This window comes from Atractosteus spatula, unplaced genomic scaffold (assembly GCF_055471065.1).
Source record: "Atractosteus spatula isolate fAtrSpa1 unplaced genomic scaffold, fAtrSpa1.hap1 Scaffold_4, whole genome shotgun sequence".
NCBI classification, from domain to species: domain Eukaryota; kingdom Metazoa; phylum Chordata; class Actinopteri; order Semionotiformes; family Lepisosteidae; genus Atractosteus; species Atractosteus spatula.
Window position 1 is genome coordinate 710906 of NW_028296868.1, and position 5122 is coordinate 716027.

At 36.7% G+C, this 5122-nt stretch overlaps 1 non-coding gene across 1 annotated transcript; it reads left to right on the plus strand.

The window, feature by feature from the left end:
* The first annotated feature begins 258 nt into the window (after nt 1-258).
* Nucleotides 259-340, plus strand: trnaf-aaa (transfer RNA phenylalanine (anticodon AAA)). Its single transcript has one exon. It is a non-coding gene; the product is annotated as a tRNA-Phe (tRNA).
* Nucleotides 341-5122: the final 4782 nt, after the last annotated feature.

Here is a 5122-nt window from a genome sequence, read left to right on the forward strand (position 1 = left end):
CTTGTAAAATCCTTGTCCACATTTCTCATTTGTTGATGTTTTTTCTGTCTGCCAAAGTTGCATTTTGACATCTGGACGGGGAGACTTGATCATTCGAACGTGAAGCTGCCCTTAAACCCTCTGAGGCGTATCTGTCTGCCGGCATGTATTTTTTCAAAGATTTTTTTTTGAACGGAGAGCGACTTTGAAAAGGTTTCCGCAGCCACATCGCACTCCATGTTAGTTTGTAGGAGGAATGCAGCGGTAGCAGAGCTTGCTGTAGTCGTAGCCGAGTGGCTAAGGCGATAGACTAAAAATCTGTTGGGGACTCCCCGCGCAGTTTTGAATCCTGCCGACTACGGCGTCTGCCGTACGTCACCGTATGCCTGCGCGGCAAAGGCAAAGTGCCGCTTCCCCTTTTTCTGGTACTTTTAAAACGCTAAATCGCTTGGACCCTCTGCCATGGAAATGAATTCTTCAGATAAGAACACGTTTTGTGTTCGCACGACCGATGTTCTACTTATGCCTTTGAAAACCTAATAAAGCTGAAAGAACCGACACGATAGGTTCTTGTAAAGCACGCCTGTAAAGAACTGTTAACATCAAAGGGTTTCAGTGTATTAACTGAGGAGAAGGCCTGATCGCTAATTGTTGACTTTTTATTTGGTGTGAGAAACACTCTCACTGAGCATGAAGTGCAACAAATGTAGCCGCAGAAATTGCATAACGCTTTCATTTATGCTATTGCAGACACCAACGTTGCCTAGATAGAAAACCGAAATAGCCATGGGTTTGCTTGCTGGTCTGAAGGATCTCTCTTCGAATCTCTATCATTTGTCAATGGAAGTAAAAGGCGCTGCAATCTGATACATGTTCAGATTCAAACCCGCAGCTGTTCTTCGAGTTTATTTTTTGACTAATTACAACTGAGTGTCGCATGAGCAGTTACATAAACTTATCTGGCATATTTTAACACAAATGCCATTCTTAAATTAAAACTAACAGTACATTGTCATGGACATTCAGTTACATACAAACAAGAGACAGACAAGAGAATATTTCTACCTTTCATGTGGACTACAGATGCAGCCATTCAAAGTGCGCGGCACTGACACGTACCGGAGGTAATTGGCTACGGCCTCGCGGATCGTGACGCGCAATGACGCAATATACCGCGGTACGTGACTGGTTGACCGACAGAGGCACTCGTGGTGCGTTGGTCGGTCGTAGGAAGATTTAAATGTCTTTACTGTGCCCGTTTTAGTATTGAATATTTATATGGAATTTTACCACTGAAGGGAAATCTTAGTAGCTGAGCATAAAAAGAATAGGAGCATACTGTAACGCGTGTGAAGGCCATGAACGATATTAATTTTGGAGCATAAACATACAGTATATGGCTGGTCTCGGTACTAGTAAACCATTTCTCCCTAAACATTTTAAACATCGAAGACTTTAACTAACGTGATACCGGAGGCAACAAGCAAACTTTTAGAATTTAATTAAAAGGGAATATACAGATGCAGCCATTCAAAACAAGCGGGGTATGCTGTGGTATAACACGGTGGGCGTGTCACAGTAAACCGCATCATACCGTATGCAAATTAGATTATGTTAATAGTATCTGGAATCACCTTGTAAAACCGCCAGGTGGAGCTAATAAAGGTTAACCTCTCCTGTACAGCATTTGAGCTGTCACCAGAAAATGTCAGTTTCGAATCACTGCTGAGGGACAATCTTTATTCAATTAAGAATTTAAGTTGTATACTCTTTAGATTTTTAAATTTAAACAGTGTATTACAGCATGTTAATCATTAAACATGAAAAAGGCGGTATATTTTATAAAAGCAAGATTGTTCTTTTGGACAAAAGTACACAACCTACGACCTTTATTATACATATTTTAATTATGCAGGAATATTTTATGCATCAAAGTCTTTACCGAAGATATTACTAATAGTATTAATAATGAATGACCTTGGACAAGCTGTAAGCTCAAAATATTACCCTGGTCCACATTCTTTGTAACCATCTTTGTAAACGAAAAGAGTTTATTTTTTCATTGACAAAAAGTAACACCACAGCATTTAGTTGATCCGATCACGCATTCGTTTCCAATGATACAAAGTAATTCTTGAGAATCTCCGATTCACCATGCCTTTCACATGCTCATAAACGATATTAATTTAGGAACATAAACATATTACTGTATGTAAACTGCACTGTATATTGCTGGTCTTGGTAGTTTAAAGAAAAAATACACAGCAGTATTCCATTTCTCCCTAAACATTTTAAGCATCAAAGTCTTACATGTTGTTATTTGGGAAACGTTTTTACGTGCTCCTTCTGGCCATATTAGGATTATATACTTTGTGAAAAGTGATAGTCTTTTAACCTTTTCTGTGAATTCGCTTGTTATCTAACAAATACATACTTTTAGAATTTGATTAACAGGGAATATAATATGGAATTGCGTATCTAAACAAATTAATAATGATATAATTATATTCATGTACTGTCTGGCGGAATAAACTGAAGAGGTTAGTTAATGCGACACGGAATTATTAAGAATTATCACCTCTTTTTACACTTGAGAACAAATGAGAACATTCCACTCAGTGGGCGGTGCATTGTTATCTCAATCACCTGCTTATTCGTTTTACACCACTGGACTACAGGAGAATGTGACTGTACTGTATCTGTACAGAATGTGTGTTTCAATCAATACAGTAATTGATTACAATCGCAATCGCTAGTTTAATTAAATGCCTTTTTTGATTCACAATCTGAAAATGAAAACCGCGGTAAAGTCACCTTGAATTTAAAAAAACAATTTTGGCACGCCTGTAGCATTTTCACGAAACCTCCTAGAGTTGTGAGAACACTGGCTTTGTGTATAAAGTACATTGTGAATGTTTTCACAGCCTTCACTTTGTCGTTTTTATGCCATTTTTTTACCACGCACGAATATTCCTATGTCCGTATCTTCGCAAAGGAATCAGTGCGAATTTTAATACTAATTAAATGAAACTGGCTTCCATAAGAATCAGTATGGCTCAGAAATTAAATAAAACTTCACTCGCACCAAACAAATGTATATTTCTAAATATCACAACATGATCGAATTTAAGTCATTTTAATAACAATGAATAGTCACCTATGCGTTACAATATAAACATTTATATTGATTTAAATTGCGTTTAAATCGCCTTTATTTAAAACCCATAAATAAAGCTGATACTGTTTAGACTTTTAATTATTTAAAACTGTATTACAGCAGCACAATGCACAATGCAACGTAAATCGCTATCTTTGTCTTCTGTGTAATAATGTTCACCTCTCTGTCCAGCAAATTAACAATAGTAATAATAATGAACTTTATTGTATATGGCGCCTTTAAAGGTGGCTCCTCAAAGCGCTTTACAGGTTAAAAACAATAACAACAATACTGTTAGGCTGGGCAAACGATTTTTTTTTTAAGAAATACAAAATGAGATATAATGATGTGTTCCGGCTTAGACATTAAAGAAGAGCATAACACGTGGGCGGCGTAGCGGTTGACTCTGGCTTTCCCATCTACTGTATACCGATACACTGCAAGTACAACCCCCCTCTCTGCGGGAGTGCTGGCTGTGACGAATTAAACCGGTTTCACAGGTATTTTCAAAGTAGAAGAGGGCGAGATTTCCAGCGAAAGACACCTCCCCCCCTCAAAAACCCAGTAAGTACAGTACTTACTAGTTAAGAAAGCTAGGCTCCTCAATGAAATCGCTTTAACATGCTCATACGTTGGTGTAACAGTCCGGGCGTGGCAAGCTTCTAATGTCTCCCAACTACGGCGAAAGGAACATTTCTTTCATTGAAAGACAATGAACATATTCTAGCCCTAAATGAATTAATAGCAAACATGGTTTACATAAAAGACATTTTTCCAAGAAAGTTTAGCCTTTGTCACTAATGAAACCACTAAATAAAGACATAAATATAGAAATCTTAAGATTTTTAAAATACATGACTTTGCTAAAATTTATTTAAAAATAAAAACGATTACAAACGCCAGCGGAGAGAGATAACAGGGGAGGGATGTTGGTTTTGCATAAGGGGCGGGGAAATGAGGTCTATTTGGGAATGTGGAGTTACATGTCCTGGCTGTTTGTGAATTATTGTTGTTGAGTATGGAGTGTTGAGGTATTGATTTTGTGTAATGCTTTATGTTGAAAATTAAGGTGGATTTTGTTTATGATAAAGAGGATGAACTGGGATGGGAGGAGGGTTTGGTTTTGCATAAGGGGCGGGGTTATGATAATTGGAGGAATTTGAGAGAGTTTAATGGTTTGATATATTTGATTTTGGATTGTGGTTGTTATCTATGTTTTTGGTTGGTATTATGTTTATATGGTTGTTTTTGTTGGTTGGTCGTTATTATGGTTATTAATAATACGATCTATAGTTGAAATCTGAGCCTAAATAAAAAGAAAAAGCATTTTCAGAAAGCAATTACGCTGTGTTTATGTAGAATAATGATTAGGTTTATGAGCGATCTAAATACCTATTCGTTTAAAACGCTATATAAAATAAAGTTTATTATTAATTTGCTGGACAGAGTGGTGAACATTATTATGCATAAGACAAAGATAACGATTTACGTTAAAAGACATTTAATTAAACACGGGTTTGTGATTTAAATAAGAATGGGGGTGACGGGAACTCTTAATCTAAATAAAAATAAAATAAATAAAACAGGTTTCGATAGTTAATAACCACTTTTTATGGACGAAACACGGGTGATTTTTCTTCCTCCTGATCAGTTTAGAAATCTGTGTACGCTGTAAGGTTTTTACTTCTTAATTAAACTTTTAAAATACACGATTCGAATAGAAAGAAATCCTCTTCCTGGTACAGTATGTATAGCAAACCAGCACGTCTTTTTTCTCCAATCAGAGGGGTGTCAGATGGTGTCAGCCAATCACCATTCTGAAGCCCTACCATAATCTCTGGTATAGGGAGAACCCAGAATTCTGTCCCAAAGTTTAAGTAGATAGATGATAGATAATTTTATTGATCCCGTAAGGGAAATAAAGTAAATCATTTTCATTTTAGGAAATTATTAAACGCTCGGTTAAAAGCAAAGGAGATTGTCTGT